At 40.8% G+C, this 16,797-nt stretch overlaps 1 protein-coding gene across 2 annotated transcripts in view; it reads left to right on the top strand.

Annotated features, from left to right (window-relative positions):
- Nucleotides 1-16,797, top strand: part of LOC147583271 (uncharacterized) — a 461,332-nt gene that overhangs the window by 42,011 nt on the left and 402,524 nt on the right. The window contains exon 1 of one of the 2 annotated variants that reach the window (XR_015247591.1): nucleotides 8,366-8,846. The exons of the other annotated variant lie outside the window; for it this stretch is intronic. The gene's annotated coding sequence lies outside the window, so the exon portion shown is untranslated. Of the gene's footprint in view, nucleotides 1-8,365; nucleotides 8,847-16,797 lie in introns of those variants that run through there. 2 annotated transcript variants of the gene reach the window in all.

Below are 16,797 nucleotides of genomic sequence, written 5' to 3'. Positions count from 1 at the left end.
CCTTACCTTCTGCTGGCCTTGAGGGCAGCTCTGGGGCTGCCAGAGTATTTGCAGCTGTAGGTTTAGCTGAAGCCAGTCCAAGGGACCTTCCTCAGGTTTCATCCTCAGCAACATGTAAAAATTAGTAGTTTGTTTTCAGATATGTTTCATTTTCTCCTTTCAGTACATGCTAACCTCCCTTCAGTCTCATTTCCAAGGAAGCCTGGCCCTTGAAACCTATTGGAATTTTTCCTTCAGGCTTTCCGGCTTATTTGGAAACTGTTTCCTTTTTTTCCTCCCAATTTCCACCCTTTGGAATGGGAATACCTAAAGTGTCCCACCATTGTAATTTGGAAGCAGATAACTTGCTTTCTAAGTTTCACAGATCCACAGATGGAGAGTAATATGGCTCCAGTATGGACCATGCCCAGAGTGTCATCTCTATCTGATTGAGTTGATTTAGGGGACGAGATTGGGACTTTTTGAGTAGATTACATTTAGATGGGATTTTAGATTTAGAGTAGATGTTAGAATAGGTTAAGACTTCTAAGGATTTGGGGAGGAAGAAAATGTATTTTGCTTATGGGACAGATGTGAATTTTAAGGAGGCTAGAGGGTATACTGTTGAATTGTGTCTCCCCAAAGATATTCTCCATCTTAGCCCCTGGTGCCTGTGAATGTGACCTTAGTCGGCAATAGGATCTTTATAGATGTAATCAAGCTGAGATGAGGTCATACTGGCTTATGTGGGCCCTAATTTAATGACTGGTGTTCTAATAGGGGGGAGATTGGACACAGAGACACAGAGAGAAATCTATGTGATGATGGAGTCAGGAAGAGATTGGAATGATGCACTCCAAACCTAGGAGCATTAAGGACGGCTGTTATCCTTGAGAAGCCAGGAGAGAGATGCGAAATAGAGTTTCCAGAAAGAAGCAACCTTATCAACATCTTGATTTCAGAATTGTAGCCTTCAGAACAGTGAGAAAATAAATCTAGAACATTTTAAGAAGATGAGGACATGGTTTTGAAAACTATCATTATAGCTAAGCATGGACAATGGATTTTAGTGGGTCAAGAGTGTCGGTAAAGAGACAGGTCACTACCTTTTGACTTCCTCACTGGTCCATATAAGAGATATTTGTGACTCAGAAGGTGGTAGTGACAGAAATGGTGACAGGCAGTTTGGCCCATAAACATTTTGAAGATCTGATAGGACTTGCTGATGGTTTGGAATGGCAATAAAGTAATGAGGAACCAAGAATGGCTCTAAGGATTGTGGTGGGGCCCTAGGTCAGGGTGTGGGTTATTTGCTGAGGGAGGAGACTTGAGGAAGAGCAGTTTGGGGGTTCTGAGAAGTTTCCAAGATTGAGCTCCTTATCAGAGCTCACATGGAAATGTCAAGTATTAAAGTCCTTTTCTCTGCTAGTCCAGAGGGCAGCTGTGTGTCCAAAAACCTCAACAGTCTCCCAATGGTGGTCACCATGAGGGAGAGTCTGCCTGAAAATGGAGTCTAAAGAAAGAGAACAATCTGATGACATTCTTTGAACTCCTGGATTTAGCCCATGCTTAACATCTGTGCCACCTCTTTAAGTTTTCATTACCTAAGTCAACAGCTTCTCTCTCTCTCTCTCTCTCTCTCTCTCTCTCTCTCTTTGCTTAAATTTAGTAAGTGAGATTTCTATCATTTGTCTCCAAAAGAGGCCTGTGTACAATAAGAAATATAGTAAACAGTATAACTGAACTGATGACATAGCAAGGTCCTTTATAAATTGACAGACTTTTTAAAAACAAAGCCTAGAGTCTAGTTTCACCTGTTTCAGGGTGTGGAGACAATTTGAAGTTGTATTAAGACAGGGTTATGATACTAAAATATTACTTATTAAGCAAAAATGCAAAAAATTCAATTATTTATAAAAACAACACTGAGGTAAGTTGTTCCTCTGCTCTGCCTCCTTCCTCAAACTCTCCCCCATGACACTGAAGAGCTCCCTCCCCTCCCATGGTCCCAGGGAAGCAGTGGATGTCCCAGGGTAACTGTCTCTCTTTAAAGCAACTCTCTCTCTTCAGTTGCAGACCTCTGAGCCTTTAGAGTTAGGCTTCATCTCTCCACAGCTGGCTTATGCTTTTCCCCCAGATCTTGCAAGCTGCATCCTGGAAGCTTACAGCCCTTCCCCACATGCACGGGAAGAACAGTGTGCCTCTCATTTCTGAGGCACTGCTGGAAAGGAAGAGCAGGGCCAGGTTGGAAGTATTGTTAGCTTTGCCTTATTAATAAAATAAGGTTAATGATTTATTCATAGCTGAGACAATGCCGCTGTACTCTGGAGGACAGGACAGAACTGTTACATTCTAGATGCGCAGACGAGCAGCTGCTGTGGAAGAAATGGGAGCCCTCTGAGAAGCAGTCTCAGCTGTTTCTGAGGGGTTGTGAGCAGATTTATCTGACCACATCAGAGATCGGAGGCAATTATTTGTATACTTGGGTGTTGTAGGATAAATGCTGGCAATGGAGGTCCCTGGAAAGATGCGCCCTTGCTTTTCCATTTCTCATCTAATGAGTGTTTGTTCACCTTATTGCTTTATCCTTTCTTTCTTGGTATCCAGAAGATGCTTGAGTTTGTAATTCAAGATGTGTTATCTGGGGAATATAAGTACGATACACATCTGAACGTGATCCCCATCAAAAGGAGCTCGTCCCAGGAAGCAGAAGAGAGAAATGGTATTTAGGGCTTTTCTGGTGCTACCCTAAGCCTACACTATTCTTAGAGATTTAAATCATTTAAAATTACATCTCTTCTTTCCCACGTGGACTGCAGAATTCTTTTTATAAATAATTAGAAAAGAGGTTTAATACACTGCAGAACCTTGATAAATAACTGGGAGATATGTTATATAAATGATATAATTTTTTTTAATGACAGTTACTGTCACTGGTTCTTTGGTTAAGGACAGGGTAGATTACTGTTAGTTCAAGTATTTGTTGGATGATTCATTGGTTGATCTGGTTCAGAGGGCAAGGTTGGCAGGATTTGACAATTTACAGAAAAACAAAAGCAACGGCACTCACTTCCCAGCAAACCAAACCAGGATTAGCCAGAATGGACAAAAGTCAGATTTATTTACTGCCATGTTGCTGTTTTTGCTCTGTTGCCCCCTATCTGAGCCTCCATGGCCTCCCCTGAGACTTCAGATTTACATCAAATGTCAGAGAGGAGAGCTGGAATTTTTTCCCTGACTTAGAAGGGAGAAACAAGGCCATAGGAGGTATTGAAGAAAATCTCATTGTTGGTGTATATGCTTCCACACAGCAAGGCTTCCTGAGGGACTCCCCGCCCCTCTGCTCAGCTTCCTTGAGAAGAGATCAAATGTTTCAAAGCATTTCCACCTTTACTAATTTTTAATGCCTCTACTAGGCTGAGACTTGCCCACTGGAAAAAAAAATCTATCCTTGTGGAAACCATCAAAAATAAAAGTGATCCTCTAACAGTAGCACATTTAACTTTTCCACAACTACCAGCAGGAGCCAAAAAGTATAGCTTTTACCCAATATATTAAGCCTTAGAAATATCTTAGGGTAATGATTGCATTGGAAATCAGAATATGTTTAAATATAATTCACAAAATTCAGACTCCTTGCAGAAGAATCAGAGTGGCTATCACCCAGATCCTTTGCTGTAATTTCTCCAGCTCCTGACCCCACCCTGCCCATTCCTTTCTTTTGCTCCTTTGCCATTTCACCCCAGAAGCCACCCACAAGGGTCCATGCAGGAGCCAGGATTGTAACCCTAGGATTTGGTTTCCCAGGCCATCAGGAGATAACACTGCCTATCAGCCAAAAAATAAAGCTTCCTGACTGCAGTTGCAGAAATTACAGCTAATTATATGCTCCTTGCTTCCTGCAAAAGATATATATTTTAAGCTGCTGGGCTGACTTTCTCCCTTGGCTGTATTTAAAGGTTAGTTTCTGACCTGCTTCCTGGTTTAATGGAATAGTTTAAATATTACAAATCATTACTTGATTCTAATGAATTATATCTCCCCTGGCACCTCACAAAATCCTTATCATGCCAGAGGAAATAGTTGGAAGGAATAGGGCAGTCTCTATGATAACAAACAGAATAACATGCCATAGGGTTACAGATTTCAGGATCCCCGGCTTCTTGGGTGGTTGAAAGCATTTGGCCCTTGGCCTCACACTCCCGGCACCTGAGGCATGTGGCTAAGCAGCATGAACACCCTCTCCCCTGCCTCGTATGATTGTTCACTCTGCTTAATTGTCAGCTCCTGCTAAGAATATGTACCATCTCATTTTCCCAGAGATTCTGGAAGTGTTGAGCTTTGCTTGTGGCCAAGTTAGGTAGCTGAATGTGCAGTATTTCCTTCCCTGATAGGCAAATTCTGGGGATGGTCTGAACCTACCTCTGCACATAGAGGCCTTCAGTTGAATTCCAGTTTCCAATTCCAGTGCAGATTTGCATCAGAACAGTTTCTCTTTGCCTGCAATTTTGTAGGCAAATAGTCTTATCCAGCTTGGTCTGTTTACATGTATTGCCATTATATATATATATATATATATATTCTATATATAAAGTAACCAAAACACAGGTATGTAACAACAAAAGTGGTATTTTAGGCTTGAAATAAAAGATCACATGAAAAGCCCTTCTCCCTCCCTAGGAACAAGAGGGAAGAGACTCAAGTCTCTTGATTCCAGTGAAGCAAAGAATAGCAAGATAAGACCATAGAGAGATCTCTCAACAGTGACAACTAAATTGCAGATTTCCATGTCTCTTTAGCTATTCGACAAAAACACCCATGGGGAAAGTGAAAAATCCAACCACATGTACAGCTGATTTGTTTGTGTGGTTCCACGTTCCAATTTGTTCTTCAGTGACTAGAAGATTAAAAACAAAATGAGTAACCATTGAAGTATCAACCATGCATCAGATCTGTTATGTGGAATTCTCTCATAGTGTATTGAACTGTGAATAATAGAACTTCTGAAATAGTTGATAATCCATAATTATTTTTATAAAGGATAAACCAGCCTGTGAATATGAGTTTAAGCTGCTGAGTTGATATGACTCAAGGGTCTAACTTATTCCATGACCTATTAAAAAATCTCTTATACTGCCCTATGAAGCTAATTCCACCTTAGAAACTAATTTTTTTTTCCCTCAGGAGGTTTCCCATTAAAATTCAGAAGTCCCTGAGAGAGGTAATTCACCTTAGGAAGGGCCAATTTATCAGATTGTTTTTGAAAACGATGGATAAGGCCCGGGTCTTAGTAAAATGAACTCAGTATCCATGACTTGAGAGAGGAGGTGGTAGATGTGGAAATGTCCAACAGTGGCTGAAAAAACTCCAAAGCAAGGCTGACTGTCTTTGCAGCATGCACAGTGTCAGGAGCTGTTTTCTTACAGGTAGTTAGCAAAAAGGAGAAATGACCTTCCACTGGAAGATGGAAGATAGTGATTATTCCCAAATAGAGAGGCATATACCCACATGGAAAATTAAAGTTCTTTTGTGTGTGTGTATATGTATAAAATACTACACTAGTAGAACTAATACTTAGAGACTTTTGTTTTTAAGGTTTCTATTTCTTAGAGAAGAAAGAGAACACCAAAATGGAAAAACAGGGCCCTTGGAGTCACTTTCTTTGAGGAAAGTTATGAAGCCAAAACTCTACTAGGGATAGACTTGAGGGTAGGTGGGGAAAAGCAATTTTCAAGGAACATCACATCCAAAAAGATGACTGTCATGAAACTTGGTGTTTTGTTTTGTCCAGAGCAGAGGAAAGCACAGGGAACTCGGAAAATGTCAGCTGATTTTTCAGTGGGGAAAAACAAAATGTCTCACAAATTCTATTTGCTTTAAAAGGAGACACATCTGGTGGTATAGATATATAATGGAATACTACTTGGCTACGAAAAAGAATGAAATCTTGCCATTTGCAACAACGTGGATGGAACTGGAGAGTATTATGCTAAGTGAAATAAGTCAGAGAAAGACATCATATGATTTCACTAATATGTGGAATTTGAGAAACTTAACAGAAGACCATAGGTGAAGGGAAGGAAAAGTAAGTTATAAACAGAGAGGGAGGCAAACCATAAGAAACTCTTAAATACAGAGAACAAACTGAGAGTTGACTGGGGTGGTGGTTGAGGGGGTGGGAGAGGTGGGTGATGGGCATTGAGGAGGACACTTGTTGGGGTGAGCACTGGGTGTTGTATGTAAGTGATGAATCACGGGAATCTACTCCTGAAGCCAAGACTACACTGTATGTTAGCCAACTTGCCAATAAGTTAAAAAAAAAAAAGAGAGAGACACATCTGATGAGTGTTTTACAGATACTGCAGAAGGAAGATTTTAACATAATATCTCTTTCAGTAAGTTAGTTTATCACACTCAACAGAAATGACAGCAAAAGGGAAAAAAGGATGGGAAACCATTCTGGGGTGAGCAAAGGTGACAACGGATGGGAAAATCCAGTTTCACCAAATATTTATTCATGCTTATATAAACCTCAATTAGCTATCTTCAAATGCCAAGTCTCTGCTGAAGAAAAGGAGCTTTTGGAAATGCGACTTGGAAGTTGGTTGGTGTCAGTTATTTTGCTGCATTGTTGATTAATGTAATTGAAGTATATATTACAGAAACAGAAAAGGAAATGTGACTTCTTCAGGGACCCATTAATTTCTTAAGGATAAAATGTTTGAAGGTTCAAAGGCTTTGTTGAAGCTTATTTTAAATTTAAAATTTCCATTGCCAAGGGATTGATTACCATTCTTATATTAGCTTTGTCAAACACCAAGTTGATCTCAGTTCTTTCAAAGTTTTGTGGCACTTAACTGTTTTCAGAGCATTTTTTTAAAGAGAAGGCTGTCTTACAAGTTCTCTCAAGGACAGACTTGCTTTCCCTTTACAAGAACAGCAAGATGAAAATTTCTAAAATCTTAAAAAGAGCAATTCCCACTCTCCCTATCTTTGGGACCTTGAAAGACATTCCTGCAAGTCAGGTACAGCACCTCTTCATTCAAACACTTTCCCATATTAGTTTCTGTTTGGTTTTCCTTGGACTTTAAAACAACAACCTCTTTAAGTGTCTTTGCACTTTTGAAGTTCAGTAATGTTGTTTAGGGACTCCTCAGTAAGATTAAAGTTTTTTCCATCCCTCCACCCCAATGACTATTCGTAGTTCTTTTTATAGCTCTTCTGCTGTCTTTCTCTGATCACTGTTTAAGGCAGTCTCATAAACAACACCCTTCGAGAGTGAGCCAAGATATCCCAAGCACCAGTTTTTAGTTATGCTGTCCCAATAGTGAACTCGTTAGTTCAAGAAGTCAGACAGCAGCATTTCCGGCTTCTTGGAAACCCAGCCAAAAAGAGAACTATTATTTCACACAAGAGCAAGGACAGGAAATATGCCATCAGGAAATCAGGGTTAAGATGGCACTGCCATCCACCCAGATGAAGGTGATCTGAGAGGACCATGAGGCTGGCTGCATTAGAAACAATAGCCTTGTGACCTAAGTCTTTGCCAGGGGAAATCAATAACGAGATTGCTGACACCCTAAGAGCAGTTCAACAGAAAATCTTTCTTCCTACAAGAATAAAGATATTTTCTCCTCACCAATTTTGCTTTTCCCTACCTTTCCAGTCCTGGTGCTACTGCAAGGTGTTGGGTGTGTGAAGTTCAGCCAGCAGGAGGAGCCCTTTTGGACTGCACCTCCTTTGGGGCTGTCTCTAAGTACACTGTGAAGTGTGGACAGACCTATAGGTTAAGACTCTGAGAACTGTCCCTCCATAGCCATACCCAAGCCTTGATTCTATGTGGCCCTGAGAAATTTTGGCCTCTGCTAATGGCGACACACATTCTCCCATCTGGTGTGGAAGATTTTGCCTGAAGAAATGCTGTCACTCACATTGACTTCATTTTCAGTGTCTTTTCCATTTGAGCCCAGTTTGGGGGATGACTATCTGGGTCCTATTCCAAATATCTTGGGGGCAGCAGCAGGCTGGGTCTGCATAAAGTGTGACTTTGAAGACACTTGCCTTCCCCCAAGTCCTCCCACAGTGGTGTATTCTAGGCCTGCTCCTTGTTCCAGACCTTTATCTCACTCAGCCTTCCCCCTTCCAACCTAACATATTCCAAGTGTCTGCTTCTAAATCCCCCAACCCCAAAGAATTGACAGGAGAATCTGGACTGAAATGGCTTCAATGGGCTCCCAATCTCTGGTGACGTTTGTATATTAACTAGCTCTCTACCTCTTGGTTGAAAATAGTGAGTTGTGAGTGAGTGGTGTGTGTGTGTGTGTGTGTGTGTGTGTGTGTGTGTGTGTGTGTAACCAGATAAAACAGGTGGTGAAGACACCTGGGGACTGGGATGTGTGGGAAGCATTTTTGTATCATGTTAGAGCAGGAATGGAGCTGATCAACTGTGTAGACATCCCAATGCCCAAAGATGGGTCCTTAATAAAGGCAATGGATAGTGATGATGATGACGATAATGATATGAGTTGAGGAGAAAGGGATAATGTGATACACAGGCACAAAACCAGGGGCTACCATGAGACCATTGGTGCTAAAAAATATCCCCAGTGGTTGTCTGTTGGGCAGCATGGAGAAACATTTGAGGGGGCTAGGCTTCACCAACATGGTCAAGCTAAATGCCTCCTCATGGATATCACGTTCCAGTCCTGTGAGCACAGGAGGGAGGCTGAGCTGGCTTTCCCATGGGAATTCAGAGATTCTGCGTTTTTGCATCATTTTCAGATTTATTGGCCAATTTCGTCTATACCTAATGGTGTGGAACAACCTTGGCATTCTCTACTCTGTGAGGAGCTGCAAGAATAGAGCTGGTGAGTGACCTCTGCTCAGTGTTTTTGATTAATAGTAAGAGGGTAGATGCATTGGTGGGGATCTATTTTCCCCTGTTTCTTCAGTATTCAAGCACAGACATACATCCTTATTCTAGGGTCAAGCACTGTCCTAGGTATTCAGGGTACACAGGGGGAAGTGGCCCCTGCCAGGAGTTGGGGATGTAGGAAAACAGGGTCAGAGAAGTTAAGTGGCTCAGAACCAGGGTATCCTAAAGGATTTCATCAGTTTCAGAATTTGAAAGGTAGATTTCAAATGGTTTTCAGTCACTTCTCCTTGGGGGGTGGCTACACAGAAACAAACCTATGATCCTACTCTCCCCCAATGTTTTCTTCAATAAATGGGTGGAAAACCGGAGCTGGAGTGGTTGTGGCCAGCTGGATCCTGTCAGTTTGTTCAACCTCAATCACTCATTTCTCAATACGATCCTATACCACTGAATGATGGTGATGGTGAATAAGATTGTGACTACAACAATGACTACTACTTCTGTCAATACCATGTCTGCTGATACTGAATTAATCTAGGTATCACTTTCACTACGGAGTGCTACACAAACATCAACCCTGCAGGAGTCAGTTTTACCACTGCAGTGTAGTAGTTGAAACCATGAGCTTGTGAGTCAAACTGACCTGGATTTGAGTCACTATTATCATATTTGACACATGATGAAACTGAAGCACATAAAGTCTTTTATTTGACAAAGACCACATAGCTTGTAAGTAGGAAAACCATGCCAGAATTTGACCTCTTCCTATCTTACTTCAGAAGTGACACTTATTTCACTTTGGGATGCTACCTACTCACCTTAATCTCAGCATTTATTGATAATAGGAAATATTTGCTAGGTACTTCCTGTGTGTTGGGAACTATACCAAGCCCTATATATATACATTTTCTCATTGAATTACCTTCAGTTATTCTTTCTGATTACCTCCATTTTATGGAAGAGAGAAGGAGACCTAGAGAGATTTAATAACTTGCCCAGCATTTTACAACTATAAAGTGGTAGAACTCAAACTGGATTGCAGGAGTGTCTGACTCTGAAGCACATTTTCTTAACCACTGTGTATGCTGTTCAGACAGATTTAGAAAGGACTGATGGATTGGTGTCATATTCAAAATGTCTTTTTGTCATTGGGTAGACGTTTCCAATACTGCCTTAGATATAGAAACACTGTGACTATCCAGTTAGAAAGCCAGGTTAACAGCAAAGGTGAAACATATATACATAAACACAACCCTTGTTAAGTCCCCTTAGAGGTAAAGGGGTTCTTTCAGATCATGTAGTCCAACTTCTTTGTTCAGAAAGTTGATGTTTTCATATCCCTGCCAGATGGAGGAGATCTCATAACTAAAAAGGAAAGTTTCAGTCTGCGTTATGTAAAATGCATATTTTTCTGAAATTTGATTTACTTAAAAGAGCAAAGATACCCAATATCAGATTTAGATTGTTAATACAAATTGTTGATAAATGTAGTGCTATTTTTAATTAGCCTTGATTTCCAAACCATGTAGATTAACTGTGAGTAATAATGCTAGATTTTTTTTACTGTTGTTTTCTATGTTCTCTACATTTCCCATGTTTTTAGTATATGATTGCCCTAGAATTAGAAAAAAAAATGCTGTTTTTAAAGAGAAATGACCAAGTCAGATTTTCTTGGTATTAAACAGTGAAGTGGAAACAGCATAGGCCTCAGTTAAACAAAGCTGGCTATTGAATCCCTGCTCTGTTCCTTATCATTTGTGTGGTGTTAGTCTCTTCTTACCCTCTCTGAGGCTAAATGGTTTCCATTTCCATTGGTTGATGAATGTTTTCACCTACCTTCTAAGACTATGAGAGGCTTAAATGAGATACTGGTGTAAATCACTTGTGAAATATATTCCCTTCCTTTCCGTTTTATTCCTTTTACCAGTTAAAAATACAACTTGCAGGGGGTGAGGGCAGCGGGTGGAAGGAAAATGTTATATTGACGTTCCTAAAAGCATTTGGCAAATGATGAATTACAAAGTCCTTAGGTTCTTTCTATAGTGTCTTGGGGATAGCATTTAATGAACTCATAAACATAAAACAGACAAAAAGAAAATTGGACAAGGAGGAGGAGGAGGTAGCTGAGATACAGTAAGAAAATATTTCAGGAGTCTATAGCTTTGTAATTCAAGTTCTCATCTGCATCTAATTATTCTTAATAATCCAAAACAACAGCCCTTCGATGCCTCACACAGAGGGAGGATGGGAAATAATTTCCTTGGACAAGGTCCCCGGCCTCTCTATCACATTAGATATTATTTCCAAATGTTGAGTGTCAAGGGAGTGTTTCACATTCTCCTAACCATTAAAACCATTTGGCTCCCTTTGGGGGAAGGGATGAGTTTAGCAATCCACAGAGCAGCCTCCTGGAAAAGACTTCTCTGGAATTCCAGGGCTCCACCAGGAATACAGTGCAGCCTGTGGAGCCTCCATGAGAAGCACTTTATCCAAATCTGCATCCTCCGTTTGGAGTCTACAGACAAAACTCAGTTCAGCAGGGCCATGGAGGATTTATTTCATTTTTTTCTCCTGGTAAATTCAATGTATTTTAAAAACTGCTTATTTTGAAATATTTCAAACTCACAAGGGGTACAATGATAGTACAAAGGATCTAATGTACCTTTCACACAAATTCCTCAAGTGTTAACATTTTGTGCAGTTGTTTTATTATCTAATTATATGTGATTATCATTACTATTTTCTAAAATCATTTGAGAACAAGTTGCAGATACGAAGCCTCTCTGCCCCCACATACTTCAGTGTTCTTTCTAAAAACAAGGGCATTTTCTTACACAAACACAGTAAAATTATTATGATCATGAAATTAACACTGTTACTACACAATTATGTAATGCTTAGACTTTATTCAAATACCATCATTTGTCCTTTCTGACAAAGGAATTCAATCCAGAAGCAGGCATTGTCTTTGGTCTCTTTAGTTTTCTTTAATCTTGAACTCTTCCTCTTTCTTTCCTGGTCTGTTAGTACTTTGACATTTTTGAAGAGTATATAGGCCACTGATTTTGTAGAATGGCCCTTAATTTGGATTTGTCTAATGTTTCCTTATAACTATTTTCAGGTTGTACATAATTGGCAGGAATACTATAGAAGATATGTTAGCTTTTTCTCAGTGTTTGGTACCAGAAAGGATCTGATGTCAACTTGTCCTATTATACCATCCTAACTGTGATGCTATTGTTCTCTTTGTAATAATACCAACCTTTTGGGGAGATACTTTGAGACCATTTAAATATTGTGTTTCTCCTCAAACTTCTACCCAGTAGTTTCACCTTTAAAAATAGTTTGGAACTTGCTACTTCTTGTAACCTTTGGCTAAAAATAACAAAGGCATACTATTAAAGTTCTTCTCCCCACAAAGCCATGTGTAAGAAGGGTGCACTTTAAGGCATTGAAGCAGCCCCGTGACAGGGCCTGGATTCCTCAAGACCGGACTTGTTCTCTCCGGGTGTCTCTGAAACTCACTTCGTGTTTAACAATTCCTTCCACTTACTCTGGGAGAGAACTCTTCCACACAGTCCTCCAAGCTGGCACTGGGACAAACTGGCCCCCTGCCAGTCCCCAGAGAACCTCTTATACCATCTTCCTCCCATCCCTGAGACTGCAGTCTGGTGGTTTGTTCTGGGAGCTTTTTGCGGAGCTTTTGTTTTTTCATGTCTGTGGATCTCTTTATGATGCCTTCGTATTGTTTACTTTGGAAATTGTTAACTTTTGCTTCTGGCAGGGGCCTAAGCTTTGAGCCCCACTTCTGAACTGAAGTGGTGACCAGTTGGCAGCCTGTCAGAAGGGCAAGAAGCCACCATGTGAGAGCTCAGTCTCTCTCTCCCTCAGAAGACCCTATGACAATGCAGACAGCTTGAGAGCTGTCCCTTCAGCTCTGCAGACACCTGTCCAGGAGGAGTCCCTGCCCTGATGGCACGTCTTCTCACCATGGGTGCTCACCCTGCTCCTCTCTCTCTGAGTCACCCTTGGGAGAGTCCACCATTCTGTCTGACAGAACTCACCTGTGGGGTTGGCCTTTTCCTTTCAGATCCTACTTTATTATTTAGAAACAGATGGGGGACGTTTTTTAAAGAAAGAAATTGGCATTCTTTTCTGTCCGCCCAGGATCTACTGGGGATTTGAGGCTGCCACGGTCTGCAGTACCTGCCTTGGTCATTTCGATGGCCCAGACTGCAACTGCTGAGCCCAGCCGTGGCACTGGCAGCCACACTCCATTCCAGGGGAAGCCAAATGCATTCATATTTCTCTCTGTCTCTCTGTCTCTTTTAACAAATCCATGATATGAGTTGAAATACAAGGAGGAGTTGGGTATTCTCCCCATGTAACAGGTTTATTGAGACGTAGTCCACATGCCATACATTCTGCCCAATTAAAGTGTACAGTTGAGTAGTAGCATATTCAGAGTTGTGCAACCATCACTACAATCAATTTTAGAATCTTTATATCACCCCAAAAAGGAAACTCCCGTACCCATTAGCAGTAACTCTCAAGGGGTAGTTTTAAAAACGCCAGACTCTGTCTCGTGAGCAATAGTTGCCCATCATTTATTCTTTTTTTCTGGGCTTAACTTTTCAGTCACTATCTTCCAGATGAGCTACGCTTGAGGTGGGTTCTCTGAGAAGACTTAATTAATTGCTCACAGTCATGCAGTTGGGTTTCCTTCCCTAGGGAGTACTAACCTGAACTTGTGCTTAGTAAATTTTGATTTTGAGTTTCTTCTGACTTGTTCCCTGGAGAATAGTGAGTGGGTTATTCTTAGGAAATGTCATGGCTGTGGGAGTCATTTTTTCTAGGATTTATGGTTTTAGTAGCACTTTTCATATATACAATATTATTTCATTCTGCCAAACAACAATTAGAAGTAAAAATAATAACGGAATTCACTTACAAAGTGCTTTTTCTGTACCTGGCAGTTCTAAGTGGTTCACATACATGCAGTAACTCATCTAATACTTAGCCACCATGTGAGAGAAGGCTCTGTTAAAATTATCCAGAACTGGAGAGAGTTTAAATGATGACAAGCTCAAGTTTATAGAGCTAGTAAGGGCAGGGCTGAGATATGAGCATATGCAGTTTGATTCCAATTTGAACTCTAAGCACCACTTTAATTGACTCCAGTATTCCCATTTCAGAAGCAAGGACTGAGGCTTTGAGAAGTTACACATTATGAGAGGAACTAGTTAGAAATTGCAAGTATTTGGACCCCAAGCTCAATGCTATAATAAGGCAGCATGCCTCCATCAATGACTTAGTTTAATATCTTGCCAGGTATACAGAAGCAAGTTATTCAGGTAAACCAACACTCCCATCTTGACCAAAAAAACCAGGGTGGTGGGGGGAAGGAGAGGAAATACTCCCTATTGAAGCTTCATATCACCAAATATATTGTTACTGTGACATTAATAGTGTGCAGAACAGTTCCCAAAATGTTATAAGGTTGGCTACACTTTTGGTGGACCAGAAGTACTTTTTTTTAGAGACAGCATGAGTGGAGGACAGGGACAGAGGGAGAGAGAGGGAGGGAAAGAGGGAGGAAGGGAGAGAGGGAGGGAGAGAGGGAGGAAGGGAGAGAGGGAGGGAGAGAATCATAAGCAGGCTCCATGCTGATGCGGGGCTCAATCCCATGACCCTGGGATCATGATCTGAGCCAAAATCAAGAATCCAACGCTCAACTGACTGAGCCACCCATGTGCCCCAAGAACTATTTTTAAAACCTATCTCCAGGGTCAGTTTTCCCTTCTCTCCTTTTGCCTCCCTTTGCAACCTCTCTTGATTTCTCTTTTTCAGTGTTTCCTATTCACAAATAGGGAACGAAGCACATGGATTTAATAACCAAGGCAGTGATTCATGTACACTTTCATCTAATCAGAAAGAGCAGTGGCAGGCCCAAGAACTCATTTTGGTTGTGTATCATTTTAAAAGAGTTGACGCATATGTCCTTTAGAGAGAAAATAATAAAATTTAAAAAGCAAAAGCCATCTTGGACCTGCCAACTGCAATGATTGGTTACACAGAAGAGATCCATGGAATTCTGAAGCCATTTGGGTTTTGTTTTGTGTGCTGAAATAGCACCAACTGTGATCTCTACCACTTTAAATGGCTTAATGACTTCTGGATAAGTCTTCAGAGTTAAATGGTTAAATCACCAAATGCTCCATAAAATAATTATGCAAACAATTTTCTGGCTAATTATCTAACATGAACAGAAGTACACAGCTGCTAAGATATATAATTGCTGTTTCATCAGGGCTGGCTATTGTATTTACATAATTCCTTTACTGATCTTGGTGTGGTTTGGTGGGAGGCCGCTAATATAATATTTCATGAAATGAACAAGTTAAAGTCACAGCTCTGGTTTCAGCTAGTGACTTACTTTGACTTTTTTAGGGGAATGGATTAGGGCCTTGAAATCCATCCATAATGGACAAGCATATAACTAGTATATACATTTGTATACTGTATCTAAGTCTTGGACGTGTATATTTAAATTGTCTAGTATGGGTAAAGGTTAATATTTTAACTTACTTGATTTATAATATACATATAGAGAAGTACAAATATCATAATTGTACAGTTTACAAGTGAATGATCTCATATAACCAGTACCCAAAGCAAAGAAAGAATATCTCTGGGACCCCAGAAGCCTCATTTGTCTCCCTTCCAATTTCTACTCCCTCCAAGGGTAGCTACTATCCTGACTTCTATCAACAGAGATGAATTATACCTGTTTTATACTAAATTTGAATGAAATCATACAGTGTATGTCCTTTTGTGCCTAGCTGCTTTCATGTTTGTAAAATTCATCTGTATTGTTGCAGTTTGTCCATTCTCATTGCTGTATGGTATCCCATTGGGTGAATACACTACAATCTGTTTATTGTTCTACTGTTGGTAGGTGTTTTAATAGTTTCTAGTTCAGGGATGTTATGAATAAAGCTGATAGTAAACATTTTACACCTATCTTGGTAAATGCATACACACATTTCACTTAGATCTATAGTATGTACGAGGGGAAGTTCTGGGTGGTAGGACGTGTGTATCTTTAACTTTAGCAGATACTGCCAGTTTCCTTGAACAGTTGTACCAGTTTGCACTCCTACCAGCCACTAGAGGAAAGCACTATGGATGAATGTTTGAAAGAATTGTAACTGATGCCTGCTAAATTTTAAAGGGCAGTGCAGTGAGGGGCGCCTGGGTGGCGCAGTCGGTTAAGCGTCCGACTTCAGCCAGGTCACGATCTCGCGGTCCGTGAGTTCGAGCCCCGCGTCGGGCTCTGGGCTGATGGCTCGGAGCCTGGAGCCTGTTTCCGATTCTGTGTCTCCCTCTCTCTCTGCCCCTCCCCCGTTCATGCTCTGTCTCTCTCTGTCCCAAAAATAAATAAACGTTGAAAAAAAAATTTTTTTTTAAAAATAAAAAATAAAGGGCAGTGCAGTGGAGGGCACTTGTTGGGATGAGCACTGGGTGTTGTATGTAAGCATTAAACCACAGGAACCTACTCCCAAAACCAAGAACATACTATACACACTGTATGTTAGCCAAGTTGACAATATATTAAAAAAATAAAGGGCGGTACAAAGTAAGGAAGAGAGAACAATAGGTCTAATGGAAAGGACTCCAGTAATAGGCCTTGGGAGGAAAGGTTAGGGTTGGAGGAAGAGGTCATATTCAAGGTCATCTTGTGGGTGGGAAAAGTCTCTGTGGATGTTTATCATCCAGTGTTTTGTAGCACACAGCATGGTTCTGGAGAATAGCTCAGGCCTTTCTCCCTTTTCTCTTTAGTCCATGTGGCACACACTCAAGGGCTTCTCAGGGCTGAAGCTCCACTGTGGAGGCTTGGGGATGCCCTCCCTCTTATTATGGCTGCCCTTGCTGAGGTACAC

This window comes from Puma concolor, chromosome A2, assembly GCF_028749965.1.
Source record: "Puma concolor isolate L17-30 chromosome A2, mPumCon1.1.hap2, whole genome shotgun sequence".
Taxonomy (NCBI): domain Eukaryota; kingdom Metazoa; phylum Chordata; class Mammalia; order Carnivora; family Felidae; genus Puma; species Puma concolor.
The sequence above is the reverse complement of the archived record's forward strand: the minus strand, read 5'-3'. Positions and strand labels throughout refer to the sequence as shown.